At 35.2% G+C, this 19,479-nt stretch overlaps 1 long non-coding RNA gene across 1 annotated transcript in view; it reads right to left on the bottom strand.

The window, feature by feature from the left end:
• The window catches only part of LOC123848302 (uncharacterized), a 286,642-nt gene that overhangs the window by 130,165 nt on the left and 136,998 nt on the right, over positions 1-19,479 (bottom strand). The window contains exons 5-8 of the long non-coding RNA XR_010409500.1: positions 12,572-12,784; positions 11,598-11,667; positions 11,068-11,263; positions 4,465-4,654 (exon numbers count right to left, since the gene is read on the bottom strand). This is a non-coding gene — a long non-coding RNA (uncharacterized LOC123848302). The remainder of the gene's footprint in view (positions 1-4,464; positions 4,655-11,067; positions 11,264-11,597; positions 11,668-12,571; positions 12,785-19,479) is intronic.

Here is a 19,479-nt window from a genome sequence, read left to right as displayed (position 1 = left end):
CCAGAGAAAATAGGTCAGTCAATGCCAACATGATGTCAGCATCAGAATATTCCTGTCCACAGAATGCCCCGGCCCACAGGAGGACTCAGGTCCAGAGGCCTGGGAGGAGATCTTCCTTCCTGAAAGCATCTGAACAAAGACTTCTGATTTTACAGTCACAAGTGCATTCCAGCTCAGAATGGTATATGGATTCCTTTAACACATATAGATGAACCACCCAGCCTGCTCACAATGTATATGGTATTGGATTATTCCTCAATCAGACAAGCAAGTGATTATGGCAATAATAAAGCAGGGACTATGGGAAAATTAAAACATAATAGTATTGATGATATATTTTAAAATGTAATGTGACAATCATAACATGGTTGGGTTTTCTCACATATTATTTTTTATTGTGGATTACATTTAGTGTGGGGGTGGACAGAGGGTACACCATTTTCTCTTCAATGAGTAGGGCCTTTAAAGGACTTTGCCCTATATGTGTAGTAGTGATAAAATTCCAATAATTAGGATATAGTTAACCACATTTTAGTAGAAACTGACTGTTGAAATCAATTGCTCTCTTTCAGTGCAGTTGGGAGAAGGCTATCTCTCACCCACTTATGCTAAAAGGCATGCAAAGCAAAAATCCTAAACATCTAATTTCAGCTGAGCCGGCACAGTTGTTGCTTGCCAAGTAGCAAAGAAATACAAACTGTATCTCTAATAATTTCAAGTCAGGTTCCCTAGAAAACCTGAAACAGTGACTGCAATACATGTGAAGGAACCCTCACCCAAACACATGAATAGACAGAGAAAGATCACAGATCATAAGAACACACTATTTTAAGGAGTTATACCAAGCCAGGTATTGAAAAAAGTCGTTTTCATTGAGTACATATTTAGTTGGAAAAATAGAACACAATCTTGAATGAGCTCTAATGTAAATTCTTAAGGTTTTACACCACAGCACAATGGCACAGAGAACTACAAGACAAATAGAGTTTTAGGAAATAGAAAATATAGTTTCAAAAACTTGAAGTTTTAATAATGAAACTCAAAACTGCTGTAAACCAAATTATGTCCTGGGAAGATCAAAGGAAGATATAGAGCAAAAATAATAGAAGGCACAAATGAAAAGATAAGTGATATGGAACTAATCCAGGGCTTCCTAAAAAGAGAGAGGGATAGCTGGGCAAGAAGAAATAATCTAACAGATAATGGAAGAAAATTTCCCCAAATGATAGAAAGATTTAAATTTTTAAAGAGAAAGTCTCACTGAGTTTAAAATAGGATTAACTCACAAAGAGGTAGCTAGAAAATTTTCTGAATAACAGAGATAAAGAGAAAATTTTATAAGGCTATAGAGAGAATAGATTAGATACAGAATAAAGAGAATAAAAGTTTCTCATGTAAGCTAAAACAAAAACAAAACAAACCCAGATTTTCACAGAAAATCACCATAATCCAAGAATAACTTCCTAGCAATTTTTCATTCTAACACAAGACAAAAGACAACATTTGAGGATATGCAAGGAAGCTAAAATTATACCAATGTTATAATAATTCTAAGTAATTAATAAAGTTCAGCAGAGTGAAAATTACATCAGAGAAAAGATTTCTATCAGGCTGTCTTAATCTGTTTAGGCTCCAATAGCAAAATACCAGACAAGGTAGCTTAAACAACAGAGAATTATTTTCTTAGTTCTGGAAACTGAAAGGCGCCAGCATGGCTGTTTCTGGTGATGGCTTTCTTCCTGGCTTGTAGATGTTGCCTTCCCCTGTGTCCTCCCATGGCAGGGACAGAGGAGAATGTAGCCATCTAGATAGAATGTAGCTATCTTTAAGAAAAGGGAAAAGGGGTGCCTGGCTGGCTCAGCTGGTAGAGCATGCAACTCTTGATCTCAGGGTCATGAGTTCAAGCCCCATGTTGGGTGTAAAGCTTACTTGAAAAAAAAAAAAAAGGTGATTCAAAGATTATCAAAGCTGCTACTTCTACCATAGGCCTAGAGTGCACAGGTCCTAGAGAGCAAGGCTCCCTCTACTTCAGTTTCAAAGAACAGGCCCACCACCCAGCAGAACTTTGTGGACGGGACCACTGGATAAAGTAAGAAACAGTGATAAATCCCCTGAGACTGCCCACATTGCTTCTAAGGAGCCCCTCCATCTCCTTCTTGCTTTGCCTCTAGTTGGTGAATTTCTTAAGATTTTTTTTTTACCCTCTAGTATAGGTGTGATTCTTTTGTTTTGTTTTTTAATTAACCCTTTATGCCAAGTCTCTTGAAACATGTCTGACAGCTGCTAAAATAGTAGGCTCCTTCTGTGGTGGTTCACAACTTTCTAGTATATTGGCAGCTACTGGAGTGATATGATAAAGAAGATGGTATTCCTTGCTGGTATCATTCTATTCATTGCCCTGAGGTATCTCCTTCTTGGGGCATTCACCACTGTATTTTTATTTCCTAGTTTTAGTTGGTATTTTTACATATGATAAAACAATCTCTTGGGGCACCTCTGTGGCTCAGTCAGTTAAGCCTCCAACTCATTTTAGGCTCAGGTCATGATCTCATGGGTCCTGGGATTGAGCCCTGCATTGGGCTCTGTACTCAGCAGGCAGTCTGCTTGAAAATTCTCCCCCTCTGCCCCCCCCCCCATTTCTCCCTCTGCCCCTCCTTTCCCTTTCATTGTCTGTTGGCCATCTACATGTCTTCTTTGGAAAAATGTCTATTCAGGTCCTCTGCCCATTTTTTTAATTGGATTGTTTGTTTTGATGTTGAGTTGTAGAAGTTCTTTATATATTTTGGATATTAACCCGTTATTGGATATATCATTTGTATATATCTTCTCCCATTCCTTAGGTTGCCTTTTCATCTTGTTGATGGTTTCCTTTGCTGTGCAAAAACTTTTTATTTTGATGTATTCCCAATAGTTTATTTTTGCTTTTGTTTCCCTTGCCTTAGGAGACAACATCTAGAAAAATGTTTCTACAGTCAATGTCAGAGAAATTACTACCTGTATTCTCTTCTAAGAATTTTACAGTTTCAGGTCTCTAATCCATTTTGAGTTTATTTGTGTCTATAGTGTTAAAAGGTGATTAGAAGGTATAAAAGTTTCATTCTGTTACATGTAACTGGCCAGTTTCCCCAGCACCATTTATTGAAGAGACTATCTTTTCCCCATTGTATATTCTTACCTCCTTTGTCATAGATTAATTGACCATAAAATCACGGGTTTAACAGGAAACAACAGGTGCTGGTGAGGATATAGAGAAAGGGGAACCCTCTTACAGTGCTGATGGGAATGCAAACTGGTGCAGCCATTCTGGAAAATAATATGGAAGTTCCTCAAAAAGTCAAAAATAGAACAACACTATGATCCAGCAATTGCACTACTAGGTATTTACCCAAAGGATAAAAAAATACTGATTTGAAGGGATACATGTACCCCAATGTTTATAGCAGCATTATCAATAATAGCCAAATAATGGAAAGAGCCCAAATGTCCATCAACTGATGAATGGATAAAGAAGATGTGACATGTGCACGCGCGCGCGCACACACACACACACACACACACACACACACACACACACCCCACAGGAATATTACTCAGCCAGCAAAAAGAATGAAACCTTGCTGGGGCACCTGGGTGGCTCAGTTGGTTAAGCAGCTGCCTTTGGCTCAGGTTATGATCCCAGGATCCTGGGATTGAAGCTTGTATCGGGCTCCTTGCTTGGTGGGCAGCCTGCTTCTCCCTCTCCCTCTGCCTGCCACTCGCCCTGCTTGTGCTCTCTCTAACTATCTCTCTCTCTCTGTCAAATGGATAAATAAAATCTTAAAAAAAAAAAGAAATCTTGCCAATTGCAATGACGTGGATGGAGATAGACAGTATTATGCTAAGTGAAATAAGTCAGTTAGAGAAAGACAAATACCATATGATTTCACTCATATATGGAATATAAGAAACAAAACAAATGAACATAGCGGGAGAAGAGAGGCAAACCAAGAAACAGACTCCTAACTATAGAGAACAAACTGATGGTAACCAGAGGGGAGGTGGGGGGGATGGGCTAAATGGGTGAAGGGTATTAAGGAGGGCCCTTGTGATGAGCACCCAGTGTTGTATGTAAGTGATGAATCACTTAAATTCTACACCTGAAACTAATATTACACTGTATGTTAACTAACTGTAATTTAAATAAAAAGTTGAACAAAAAAAAAAAAAAAGAAATAAGTAAACATAGGCCTGAAGAAAAATCATGAGTTTATTTCTGGGCTCTCTACTCTGTTCCAATGATCTATGTGTCTAGTTTTGTGCCAGAATCATACTGTTTTGATTACTAGAGCTTTGTATTGTATCTTGAAATCAGAATCATACCTCTAGCTTAAAACATATGTAATTTTTCACTGAGAAGTCTGGCTCTAAGCCAAAATCCTGTTATGCTCTTTCAGGCCCAATCATCAGTAATTACAAAGGCTTTACCTGGCAGTCCCATGGGTGGAAAGCTGCCATCCCCAGTTCCAACTTGATGTACAGCCAGTGCACTGGGAGAAACTGCAGTAAAAAACTCAGTCCCTCAGTCCCTGCATCATCCTGTTGGCCTTGTACACACACAGATCCACATTTCTAGTCTTAGTGCTTCCATTCAAAGACTTCCTTCTTGGGGCTGTTTCTAGTTAAGAAAAATTCACAGAAAAATTAAAATAAAAACAGACAACATAACTAATACACACACACAAACTACCAATAGAGAAACAGAGATAGAAACAAAATGTCATTTTTATATTGATCAAAGTGAAAAAATATGATTTAAAATATCAAAAATATTCGCTGTTGATTAGACTATAGGGAAACAACCTTTCTCATATATTGCTGGTAGAGTGAAAATTTGTACAAATAGTCACAAAATTACACCTCTAGGTTTTTAATCTATAGAAATATTTGCATAATTACACCAAAATATAGGTACAATGATATTTCACTTAGCATTACCTATAATATTGACAAATTAGGCATATTTTAACAAATTTAGAACATCTATGATATGATACGCTATGCATCCATGAAAAATGATAAGGTTTCTGAGTTAGAATGGAGAAATGAAATCAGATTCTTCTCTAATCCTAATGAAATGTGCATGAAAGGTAAAACATTAAAAAAAATGAGAGAAACCATTTACAAACATTCAAAGCCAGTTTTATCCTGTATTAAACAAGGACTGAGAAAGTTAAAGACAAATAAGGTAATCAGAATAAAAAAGAAGATGAAAAATCAGTTCTTGCAGTTTAATGAAGATGTAATTAAATCTACTGTTCTTATATATTCTCTCACTTTTATCAAGAAAATTGAACATATAATAAAATTAAGACCAACAAAAAATACCAATCATACTAAGTAATATAAAAAGGATAAATTACTCTATTAACACAAGTAGATTGGATCTAAAAGCAAAACCCAATAGTAGCCTGTGTAAAAGAGGCAAAAATTAAGACAAGTGACTCACAAGAGTTGAAAATGAAATTACCACTTTTACTCTTAATGATCTAAAAAATAAATGCAATAAAGAAAGGTTTAGAATATTAATATTAGTCAAGGTAGAAACTGAAGCAAAAATATATGAGTCACATAACTTCATTAATAATAAATGGTAACATTTACAAAGATTGTGAATATATATCTGATTAAATAGAATTTCAATGTATAAACACTTTAGTAAATGCAATTGAAAATAAAGGATTAATAACAATGAGAGATTTTAACTCACCTCCCTCAGCCACTAAAGAATCAAATAGATTTTTTTTTTTTAAAGAGCAAACAGGAAATCTAAATAAGGTAACAGGGCAGATCAAAAAGATATATTAATCTCTATATTCTGAAAACAAAGAAAATACCTTTCTTTCAAGTTTTTATGTAGTATTTTAAAATCTTACTTTATATCATTCCATAAAGAAAATATCAATTTATTATAAAAAGATAAAATACTAAGATAAAGTTATCTGATTACAAATTAACACAAATAGGAAACAAAAAAAGAAAATACCGAAAATATCTTTTGCCTGGACAGTATTTTTTATTTTGATTCAGGAAAAAAATAACTGAAATACCCAACCATTTTGAATACACAAAATATAAAAAAATAATAATAATAACATATAGAGAAAAAAATCTGTGGATTTAGATGCTAATTGTTGTAGAAAAGAAAGTCAATGAGTTAATCATTCAACACACATCCAAAAATAGAAAACGTTAAAAAAAAATAAAACCTAAAGAAACAGAAAGAATGAATTTGGAAAAAAAAAACAAAAAACTAATAAATCAATTCCAGAGGTACTTCTTTGAAAAAAACAAGCAAGCAAAAAAATAATTAAGCCCATATCTAACCTAATTGAGAAAAAAGAAGATACAACACACAGAGACAAACATATGAAGAAATTATTATCGATGGGGAGGAAATTAAAATAATAACATAGTTTGCTCAAATATATGCAATTAAGTTTGACAACCTGGAAAAAATAGATGCCTTCTTTCCTAGGAAAATAATAATTTCTAAAATTGACCACAAAAGAAAGACACTGAATACTGTCTAACATTTATGGAATGAGAAAAATAACAAAGCTGCTCAGTAGAAATGATAGAGGCCACACAGTTCACAAGTGAAGTCCATTACACTTTCAAGGAACAAGTAACTCCAACTATCTAAAATGTTCAGAATATATCAGAAGGAAAGCTTCCAAATACTCTCTATGAATTCATTGATCACAAAACCAAGTAAAAACAGTAAAGAAAAAAGGAAAAAAAGTCACATTTAATAATATTAATGCAAAATATCGACCTATACCTTTGACTAGGACAGTAGAAAGTAATATGAACTTGGGTTCATTCTAGAAAGCTGTTAGGATATTACAAGCTCTCTTAATATAATTCAACTATATTAATAGTGTGGCAGGTTTTATAGACTGCCTCTCTCAATAGCCATTTAAGCCCTCTTTGGGGTATGCTTTCCTTGTACTTCGGAGGCTAGGAGTCTAAAATCTGCATTTCCCAGGCACACTTGAATCTATGAACCGGGGTGTGATTTTGTTTCCACCAATCAGGCACGCAAATGAGATTTTGAGGCCTGAATTTGGAACTGAGTTAAGCAAGAAGAGAGGCAGGGAATGGGGATCCACTTTGTGATATGGTTTGAAGTAGAATTTTGTGGACCCAGGGGATACCATCTTCCTGATTAAACTTCAGTTGAATGGCATTGGCAGCTGCTTTCCAGCTGAGGGCAGCAAGTATGATACAAAGGGATGGGGCCTTACTTGGAATCTCAACTTAGAACCAGAAACTCTAGCTCTTTAAAAGATTTTGAAAGCCATGAAATATCTGGTGTGAAATCCTTTTCTGTTTAAACTAGCTAGGAGTGATTATCTATTGCCTACAATTGATAAAGGTCAAAGGAAAAGGACATAGCTCCAGGCTTCTTGACATCAAAAAGACTTTGAGAAAATGCAACTCTCTTGATTCCTGTTAAAATTTCTTAATGAAATTGTGATATAGATGTATACTTCCTTAAAGAAATAAAATATATGTCTTAAAAACAAATTGGTATTATGCTTACTGGATGAACACTAAAAGCATTCTCATTAAAGTATAACAAAAGGTTGGCCATCTTCACTAGAATTTTTTTTTCTTCACTAGAATTTTTAAGTTATTTTTTCTGGAAGTACTAGCCAATACAATTAGAGAAGTGAAAAGGGAAAAATACATAAAAATTAAACAGAAGAAACAAAATTTTTATTTTCATAACTAGAAAATCCAAGAGGATCAACTAAAATTACTAGAAAAAGATTATCAAGTTATTAAATTAATATATAGAAGTACAGCTTTTCTGTTTACAAATAATTACACAGAAAAAATGGGGAGAAATCCCATTTATAAGCCACCAAAAACAAAAGAAAATAAACAGAACCTAGAAATAAACTTAACAAGCAATATGTCAATTCTATATGCAGATAACTTTAAGACTCAGACATAAAAGACTTGAATAAACAGTTTCTTTTTTTTTAAGATTTTATTTATTTATTTATTTATTTATTTATTTATTTATTTATTTATTTGAGAGAGAGAGCGAGAACATGAGCAGGGGGAGGAACAGAGGGGAGGGAGAGAGAAAGGTAGAGAATCTGAAGCAGATCCCTGCTGAGTACAGAGCCTTATGCAGGGCTCCATCTCAGGGCCCTGAGAGCACAACCTGAGCGGAAACCAAGAGTCAGACACCCAACTGACTGAGCCACCCAGGTGCCGCAAATAGACAGTTTCTTATTGCATATGAATACTCACTGTTTTAAAGATCTCTAAACCATAATCTACACATTTTATATGACTCCGACAAAGTAACAGAATATTCAATATCCATTTTTTGAAACTAGTTTAACTGATTAAAAAGTTTACAGTGAAAAAAGCATTCAAGAAAAGCCATAAAAATTCTGAAATGTTAGAGATGAGATAATTTATGACAATACTTACCAACAATTGAAACACATTTGGTGTGACAGTCATTAAAAGGATGTGAAGTACTTTTATGATTAGATGGTGAGTTTTTAGAAATAGCCCTAAAAAATTGTCAACAGTTGGTATACAATAAAGGTGGCCCTGCCAATTAGGGAGAAAGATTTTTATTTATTTCTTAAGTTTTATTTATTTAAATAATCAAGAGTCAGATGCTCTTCCAACTGAGCCAGCCAAGAAGCCCCCGGAAAAAAGATTTTTAAAAAATTTGTTTTCAGATAGAATAACAATTTAAATAAACAAACAAAAAAAACCCACAAAAGAACTAGAACAAAAAAAGGAGAGAACTTTAATACAATCTTGCATTAAGAAATTCCTTTTTAAGACACAATACAAAAAAGCCATAAAGAAAATTATTGATGATAATTTCAAGTAGATAAAAATTTTGTATGTTAGCAATATTATAAACTAAGTACAAAGTCAAGTAGCAAAATGGAAAAATACATAATTACAACACATTAGTCAAAGTACACATTTACATTTTTACAAGAACTTTTTTTTTCAAAAACTTTTTAAATATACAATTCATATACCACACTGTTAACAATTTAAAGTTTTTAGTATATTCAGAGAATTGTGCAACCTCACAGCAATCAATTTTAGAATATTTTCATTACCCCAAGAAACCTGTATCCATTAACAATCACTCCTCCATTGCATCCCAACCCAGCTCTTTCAGCCCTAGGCAACTTTCTGTCTCTATAGATATACCTATTCTGAGCATTCCATTAAAATGGTTTGGTCTTTTGTGATTGACTTCTTTCACTTAGCATAATGTTTTTGAAGTTCATCCATGTTGTAGGGTAGCATGTGTCAGTCATTCGTTTCTTTTTCCTGATGAATTTCTTTTTCTTGATGATAATGTTTCACTGTATGAATATACCATTTATCAGCTGACGGACGTTTAAGTTGTTTGCACTTTTTAGGAATTATGAATAATGCCACTAGGCACATTTTTGTACAAGATTTTGTGTGGACATATGTTTTCATTTATCTTGGGTATACGTCTAGAAACAAAATTGGTGGGTCATATGGTATTCTATTTTTAAACTTTTGAGGAACTTACAAGAGTGTTTTCTAAAGTGGCTGCGCCCATTTTACATTCCCACCAGAGTGTAGGAGGGTTCCAATTTCTCCATATACGTGAAAACAATTGCTATTATCTGTGTGAAATGTTATGTGGTTCTAATTTGCATTTCTCTAATGGCTAATGATGTTAAGAATCTGTTCATGTGCTTTTTGGCCATTTGTATATCATCTTTGGAGACATATCTATTCAGAATTTTTTTGCCCATTTTTAAATTGTGTTGTCTTTTTTGTAGAATTATAAGAGTTCTTTATATATTCTGTACACTAGTCCCTTAACAGAAATATGACTTGCAAGTATTTTCTCGAATTCTGTGGGTTGTCTTTTCCCTTTCTGGATAGAGTCCTTTGAATTCGTTTTTCTAGACTTCCCTTTCCCAGCATGAAACCACCGTATGAATGATCTGGGCTGAGGGCAATCAGAGTCCCAGTATTCTGGGCCTGCCACACTTGGGGCAGAGCCTTCATTCCATGCATAGGGAGAAAAGAGCCCGTAGCCTCTTGGTTACATTTTTTCAGAATTTTGCCTCTTCAACTTGGTGTCAGAGGTAATGAGAAATGCTGGTGACCTGCTCCTCCAGGTGAGATACTATGTCCCTTAGTTGGAGCTGAGAACACCTGAAGCCTCATCTATTTGGTCACACCCACCTGGAGGGGGGTGAGCAGAGAAGCAGTACATCATGGCTCAAGTGCCACAGACACTCTTCTTCCTAAGATTTGGTACATTTTTTTCAAATAAATGTTTCTTCATTTGCTGTATTTGCTTAGGACAATTTTGAGAGATTTTAACTGGTTGTCTTTTATAATTTTTACCAATTATAGTTGTTTTCCTGGGGACAGATCCACAGGGTTCCTAATGCCACCATTCAGGATGTGGAACTATACTAGTTTACTTTTAAAAAGGATTCAAAAAAATTTTTTTAAAGGAGATAACAACTGGGGTGCCTGGGTGGCTCAGTTGGTTGAGCCTCTGACTCTTGATTTTGGCTCAGGTCATGATGATCTCAGGGTCATGAGATCTGCCCCGCCTCAGGCTCCATGATGGGTGTGAAACCTGCTTAAGATTCTTTCTCCCTCCCCATCCGTTCCTTCCCACCCTCTCTTTCTTCTCTCTCTTTCTAATAAATAAATAAACAAATAAATAAATAAGATAACAATCCTTTATCTTCTAATTTGGCTATTCTATCTGTTGCATCTGAATCACAGAAGGTTACCTTTAAAAGGAACTTTTGCAATCATCTGTTACAGTTACCTCATTTTAATAGATAAAAGATTTTGCTAAGGTTCACATACATTCTCAATGCCAGAAGGAATACAGGATCTGTTGCCACTTGATTTACACATTTTTAATGTCAACTTGAGAAGCAAGTCTTTATATAACCTACTTTCTAAGCCCAGGAAGGAAAGAACAGCATTACCATTGCCTTCTTTACATGTATATCATACCTTCATCACAGGCAGCACCTTTTGTTTTCTTTTCAGAGTGGTATGTGCTGTGAAGACAGGAAAGCAAGGGAGTGTCCAGGATGAGCGTGAGAATGCGTAGGAGGTGGTTGGGGCCACTGCTGCTGACACTTTTGTCAGCGGCATATCTGATATTTTTTGAATGGTCATTCTGGACAGATGAGGTAGTAATCTCTTCCTATTGAGGACATGAAGGAAATTATTTTAGTCACTAATTCTAGTCTTTTTTTAAAACCTATTTTAGTCATTTGAAATACTCTCCTAGCACTTTTTCTGCAATCCAAGTCTACTTAGTAATTTAAACATGTTTTGTACTAAAGATCTTTTCTGATCCACAAAAGAAATCTTAGGTTTGACTAACAGCATGAGGGTAGTTATAAATACAAGCAGGACTGATATGCTGGGGATTTAAACATGTCTATAACTGAATGTTAATTGTTAAAGGTAGTAAGTAGTATCACTTACAGGAGTTAATTTGCTGGCTACAGATAAGTACATATTTTAAAACTCACCAAACTTCCAACAATTTCATCAGCCCACTCTTAATGGTCTGGTATCTCCTTTCCCATTGCTACCTCTGAGCTAAAAGAACACAAGGATATGACTACAGATGAAAAAAGCCATAAAACCTTCCCATCCTCCAAATCTCTGCCTCCCTCAGCCAGGCAAAATGCCCAGCTGCCTGACATTGAGGTCAAGTTGCAACACATATTTATGTAAAATATCTCCTTGAGGCTAGCAGTTTTAATATAATATTTCCAGTTTTGAATTACTGCTGAGTTTTGTTTTATTTGATCCTTGATGCAGTTTTTGAAAAGATACAATCAAAAAGCAACTAAAATGGAATATAAAAGAGGTAGAATGGGGTAAGATAAAATAATGACAAAGTACATTTAAAGGAAATGCATTATTTGAAGAGAAAATTAGAAATAAAAAATACAAAAACACAAGGAAGGAGAAAATGACAAAGAGCAAAGTGGACAACAGAAGTGAGAAAAACTGGAACAGATGGGAAAGTCAATAAAATAACTGGAAAGACGTAAACCTGTAGATAGTATAGTTTCAACTGCTTAATTGTACACCTCCCTGTGCTCCTATTTCTACTCCTGTTAATCATCATTACCACTGTTATTTTTGTCTGTTTCTTTTTGGCTAGAACATAAAGACTTGAAGGATATAAGCAACAAAGAATGCCTTTTTGGATAACTTTGTGTTATCATTCCAAACCTCAAAATAACATCCAATGCCGATTGAAAGAAAAACTTATGTAAATAAATGATGTAATGTGTTTAGTATTAGGCTACATATTAAACACAAAGGAAGGAATTTTCTTTATAAAATATTTAGGTTGGAGTAATTGCCTCTTTCTCCCTGTACCAATTCTGAGTTACATCAAGGCGTGGATTTGTTCTTGAATCAAAGGAATATCTTTGAACAGTAAAGTGTAAATACTAATAAAATCTGGATAGATGACTGAGAGACTCACCTATAAATGAAATACAGGAGATCTGTGGCATGATCTTTCTGAGATTCTTTTTTGCATCGAAGAGAATTTTCCTGCAGAGTTAAAAGAATAACGTTGTCCTTGTTGCATCTTCCAGATTAAGAGGTCTCTGGATATGTGAAAAGCCACTGAACTATTTTTCCAAAGTGTCTACTGTTAACAGGTCAACAGAGCTTGGTCATCTGGTTTTCCTACCTACAACAAATAGAAGACACAAATGAGAAAGCAGGAGAGAACACCTCAAAACAGATACAACTGCTCAGGGATAAGTGACAGGTGACAATGAGAGATGTGAGAGAAGACTCTCCCAGAAACTAAACATGGGGTCAAATTAAAAAAAAAAAAAAAAGTATGGAACTCTGAGAGCAGTGAAACATAGCTAATACTTTACAGACAGCCAGATGATAGAGATGATAGATAAATGAATAGATAGGTGAAAGAAAGAAAGAAAGAAAGAAAGAAAGGGGGGTTGGGAGGGAGGGAAAGAACAAGGCAGGGAGGAAGTAGCCTCTGGAAACAGGTTTGTATCCCCATAGAATGAGGAAGTTCATGTAGTTCATCCATGGAGTGACTGGCTTATCAACTCTAACCCTTTGCTGCTTCAGATCCTAAACTATTGCCTGTAGCTTCAATATCTTCCAAATTCTAAAGTGGAAGATTTCATTTTGTTAATCCTAAACTTGCATAATGGAGATTTGAGAAGCCAACCTAATTTTTTGGTTCCATTCTTAGCTTTCCATGGGGATTTAGTCTTACGTTCCACTTGGCCTGTGTTAGGGATCCAGATCCTCTGAGACCCTGCCTCATTCTCCAGTTTTCCTGGGTGTTTGATCTCTCTCTGTGACCGAATTTCTATTCTTTCTGGCCAGAACTCCCTGCTGCCACAGTCTCATCTACCTGGATTTCAAACTACTGCTTCCTGCCAGGTTAGCTGGATGTGGCTTCTGTATCATTAGCAGGCTGTTTACTGTGGCTCATCACTGATTCCCATTGTCCCCTTGCCCAATCTTCTCCCACTACTAGCAACAATACTCATTCTACTGCCAGGGGTCTGTCTAACCTTAGACCTCTGGCCATCCCATCCTGCCATCACCCAGGCCTGGATTATAACACACTGAAACATGGAGAAAGGCTCAAGATCTGTTCATTTCCAACTTTTAGAAGGCAAGAATGGTAGAAAGCTTTGTCGTAAGTTGTCATTAACAAATATTAAAGAAAACATAAGGATCTTCAGTGAGTGGCATTTCCAGATGTCTAGAAAAAACATTCATGCAGAAAAATTCATTTTTTAACAATGTAAGTAGAAGTAAATAGATATATTTGCTCATTATTCCATTTGGCACAAATATATTTCAGATAAGCACTTAAAGTACCACTTTCCTATAAGTACAGTGTGCTAGGTACAGAGACATTAAAGCCCTCTTACACCTCAAGGGCTCTGGCCTGCAGAGGGAGCCAAGGAGTTGTTGTTTCTGCTTACAGAAATGGAAAGAATATTACCAGAAGAAAAAGTCTCACTGTTCACATTATCTCTTGCACCTAACCCAACATTTATGTGAAAGACAGAGGTTTACACCCTAAATCACCCAGTCTAGATACTTCTCCATATTAAGCATTTTCTCTTTTCAGTGTCTTCACAAAGTCTTCACAGGAGAAGCCCAGCTAACAATCAGGTCATCCTGCACTAATAGCTACACCATTGGCCTGTGCTCAGATTTAAAGGATTTGACAAAACCTTCCTGGTAACTCACTCCTGAGGCTGCCCACATGGGTCTATACCCTGCACAGTGGCCTACTTCAGGTTCCAAGCACCTTTGTATTATTAGAGCAATCTGCCTTGTCAAGAAAGTAGCAAAAGACAAAAGCCAGTGATCCTATCTATTCCTTTTGCATTGCTCCCCATTCTAATGTGCAAAATAGCACACTCCTCAGTGAAGAAAAATAATTCAAACATGTTTTATGATTAATTCTTTTACTGAGTGGAAAATTCATTACAAAGCCACTAACAGAATATCAAGAAATTTCCCCCATATTTGGAAAGAAATGCATCAAAGAAAAGTTTGTCCTATTTTTTTTTTATTTATATTGGTCATCTTTATTTTATTGCTCTATTCACCTGATTGGAGGGTCACCAATAAATCTCAATTTTGTTCAGAGGTAGCATTATGACTGAGAAAATTGAGGAGTAAGGTTCATATCATATGATCAAGGCAACCCATTTATCAAAAATATTCTGACAGAGAAAAGAAAGTGAACTATTTTGTGCTATTAATCATGGCATCAAGTATAAATAAAATCAGGGTCAATGCCAGTTATTCTTGAATTGCTCTCAAAGAGAAAGCCAAGTGAATTAAATAACCTAAACTGATCACATTAAAAGCAGTGATGTATGCAAATATTCTCCATGTCTTAGAAATAAGTTTTACAAATTTGTAAATACTTCCCCTTGAACTATTCCTCAAAAGTATTCATTTACTATATATTTTTTAACTTGCTTCCTTGGGTCCTTATGACACAGTAATGAGATGCTTAAACACAAGACAGAGGCAGAACATGAAACACCACCAAACTGCTATGTCCTTCACTGATGAGACATAGAATCATCAATCGATTGACTAGTTAGTTGACAGAGTCCATGTGGACTTGATGCCAGGCACTGTACTACTTACACCATGACATAATAGGAATTGTGCTATCAGCAAGACAGAATTTATATACACCAAGTACATACACAAGCTTGTTGATTTTGCTATTGAATTTTTCTATAACTTTACATATATTTATTCGCTTGATATATCATTTTCCGAGCAAGTCCTCTAAACACTTCCCAGCTCCTATTCGTAACATATCTTGCCTGCACCATTTTCCCCCATGCTAAATGGGATCAAACAACACCTTCCAGAAACTAGAAGCTAAACTTACACTCAAGGCTATGTTTTTCTAGTTCATGTAATTTTTTTGCCAATATTCTTAAATACTGTATATGCTACATACCTAAGGATTTATTTAACTGTCCCTTTGGGGAGATGGGAATTCAGCTTTTGCATTACTACCACCATTTCTTAATAAAATAAATTTTAAATGTATCATTTAATTAAGAAATACACCCTGGGAAGACCCAATTACTATGAAATAAAATAACACTTTTAGATTGAAAAACATTATGTACGCACTTTAATACGGAAGAGTTGAAAAAGGAAAAATAATTAGATGATACATTAAAATGTCTTCCTATTGATTTCTTCTTTCCATTTTTTGACCAATTCCTTATAAATTACAGTAACTTCATGGTAAAGAAACCTTAATTAAAATGCCAAGTGCAAAAGGACAGGATTTGGCTGACATATGTAAATGCAAATAAAAAAGACTGTACGGAAAGTGAGACTTCATCGAAGGTGACATGATTGCGGAAAGATGTGCTGAGCAAGGACCTCAGCAGAACAAGCAATTTGGGGCAGTGCCATAAGCTGCAGGCGTTTCAGAAAAAATACATTGAAAATGTAACTGAGAACAGGTTGGGTAATTAGACCCCAAAATGGCATCAATCTTTAGGACTGCAAAGGCGGAGGAAAACAAACCAGAAATCAGTAAGAAATGGAGATAATGCAACAACAACAACAAACACACATATAAGGAGAGGCACACCTTCCTTTAACTTTTGGGTAAACAGCATTATAAAAGTCTGTTTTTAAGTTAAGTGTACACAGATGCAGATTTATACATATCTGTGTGCTCCTTTATGTGTGTGTATGCAAATGAAACAGATATGTTAGCACAACATAAGCTGTCTTAAAAGCAAAGTGTTGTTCTGCAGCCCTCAAATTTTGTAAAGATATTCTAAAAGAATGTCTCCTCTATAACAGAAGTTGGGATGGGAAATCAGGACAAAAAGACTTTACAGTGTAAGAAGTCTTCCAAAAGAAAAGAAGCCATCCTTGTTAGTAGTTCTTCCCCACCCTTCCCCCAACGAAGTCTTGTTAAAGCCAAAGCAAAGAGAAAAGTGAAATTGTAATTGTTTTAAAAAATAACATGGAAGCTATTAAATGCAAAAAAATAATCAGCGAAAGAAGGAAGACTCAATAAAAGAGGTGATTTCCATCCAGTTTGCCTAAATGGCACCCAGTTCAGAGACTAAATAACTCTCAGTTTCTATTTCAGAAAATGATTAAGCCCCAGATACAATTATATAATCTTAAGGCTTGTCAAACAGACTACTTGAGACTATCACATCTTTGACTATACTTTCCACTTGACATTTCCCACTTATCATCTTTATATTTCCCTTCTCAGACATGGGTATATTTGAACAACACTTAAAAGTCAGATTCCAAAGGTGACCTTGCCCAAGGCTAAGCACATGGTATAATAACAGTCACTAGGGCAGCCCAATAAATAAATCATATACTTCTCTAAAACTAGAGGTAGCATAAATTCCCTTAATGAAAATGCCATGTCCCTCCTCTCTCAAGTGCAAGATTATCTATGCCATCTACTCTATCAATTCACTCATTCAAAAACCACTGAACTCTTACTATATTTCAGGTACTATGGTAAGTTCAGGGGATAGAGCAATGAAAAAACAAAAACAAAAATCCCAGCCCTCATGGAATTTATATTCTATTCTAGGGGTAGACAGACAATAAGTGAGAAAAATAAGAAAAAGTATCTAGTACATTAAATGATGATGATTGCTAAAGAAAAATATAAAACAAAGGATGGAGATGGGCAATAAGGTGACAGTAGATAAAGGCAACAATGTTTAGGATGTAAAATATAATTGGTAAAATAAAAAACACAAAAAGCAAATAGAATAAGTAAATGAATGGATATGGTTAAAGAATGAACTAATGAGTTAGAAGACTAGATTAAGAAATTATCTCATAGAATAGTAGAAAAGGACAAAAAATGAAAATATAATAGTTACATGGTAGGACAGATATAGATATGCTTATATCTGCATAATAAAGTCCTAGAAGGAGGATAATTTCTTGGAAAAAGAAAGAAATATTTGAAAAAATAATGAAGATAAACTGTCTTCCAAGTGAAGGGCTGCAATCCAACAACTTCTCACCACCTCCACTGCTACTACCTTAATCCAAGTTATCACCTCTGGTCTGGATAATATAGCAGCCTTCTAATGGTCAAACAGCCTCCTAATGCCTTCCACTCTTTCCCTCCTATAGTCTAGTCTAACATAGCAGTTATAGGAAATTTTTCAAATTGTAAATCATAACACATCACTCTTCTCTCAAAACCCTATAACTGCTACTCTGATTAAAAGTCAGAATTTTTACATGTAGTATCCAGATGTTGACTCCTAACCATTCCCCAATAAAAGTAACCAGGGTCCCTTGGAGAAATGGCTGATTCTAGAACTGGGGCAGGAAACACACAAAATGAGCTTGAAGCATCTTATAGTGCCAGAAAGTAAGGAAGTGTTCAATTTAAACACAACAATGGGGGTTTGTCAAAGGGACAGAAGAACCAACTGGAAGAGTTCTCAATGGCCAAAGTCAGAACAACATAACCACAAAATGTAATGCAGTATTGAATTATAACCTAAAGTAAAATCTAATCATGACATAGACATCAGAAAAATTCCAACTGAGCATTCCAAAAAATATCTGACCTGGACTCCTTGAAACTTTTTAAATTATCAAAAACAAGGAAAGTCTGAGAAACTGTCACAGCCCAGAGAAGCCTAAGTGTAAGTGTTGAATAGGTGTATTTTGGTAACCTGGAGGGGATCCCAGAACAGGAAAAGAATATTAGGTAAAAACTAAGGAAAACTGAATAAACTCTGGATTTAGTTCATTTAAAAAACAAATTCTAAAATGACCTGAAATCCTCTACATGTCCTGTCTTTCCTAGTATTTATTTTCTGGCCACATCTCCTACTATTTCTCCCACCTTGCTCAGTTTTAACCATAATGTTTCCTACTGTTTTTATACTCCAGAATGTATTGACCTCATGGCTTTTCACAGGTTGTTCTCATTATCCAGAACTCTCTTTCTTGTCATCCCAAGACTTACTCTCTCACCTGTTCAAATCTTGTTCAAATGTAACCTATTCAATGAAGCCTACCCTGATCACTGTATTTAAATTGTTATCTGGTCCCTACAACAATCTCAAACTACTCTAACCTTAATAATGTGTAACTATATACTCTACTTATTTATTATGTTTATTTTAGATCATGACTCCGCAACCTCTTTCCTCTCAATCAAGTTATAAATTCAACAAGTGAAAAATATGTAGGGCTGTTTTGTTTATAGGTCTATTTTAAACACTTAGAACAATGACTAGATAGAGTAGGTGTTTAATACGTATTTGTTTGATCTTGGACTTCCCAGCCTCCCAAACTGTGAGGAATAAATTTCTGTTGTTTATAAGCTCTCCAGTCTGTGTTTTGTTATAGCAACCTGAACAGACTAAGACAAATATCAAACACAGAAGGAAGATTCTGTGTCTCAAGACCAAAAGAGCAAAACAACTACCAAAGAACAAAAATTAACTTAACTAAGACTCCCTCAAAAGCCACACAGGGTGTAAGACTACAATGAGGAAATACTTTAACTATTAAATGAAGAGACCCTGGAAATCACAATTTTGGATCCTACAAAGTGTCAGTCAAATGTGAAGATACAATAAAAAATATTTTCAGACATTTAAATCCTCTGAAAATTTGTCATTTGAAAAGCACATTGAAAATAGTTTCTGAGGAACTGGACCAATAAGAAGAGAAAAAAACATCCAAGAAATGCTGCAATACTTAAGGAAAGGTAGTAATAGTGATAAAATTAATTGGAAAATCTTTCACTATCTAAAACAAACAAAAATAACTATGAGGAAAAGGAAAGAAGGAAGGAAGGAAGAAAGGAAGGATGGA

This window comes from Mirounga angustirostris, unplaced genomic scaffold (assembly GCF_029215605.1).
Source record: "Mirounga angustirostris isolate CCGP_5_RB_7025 unplaced genomic scaffold, mMirAng1.0.hap1 SCAF_2, whole genome shotgun sequence".
NCBI lineage: Eukaryota > Metazoa > Chordata > Mammalia > Carnivora > Phocidae > Mirounga > Mirounga angustirostris.
Note: the sequence above shows the minus strand (reverse complement) of the source record. Positions and strands in the feature narration are given on the sequence as shown.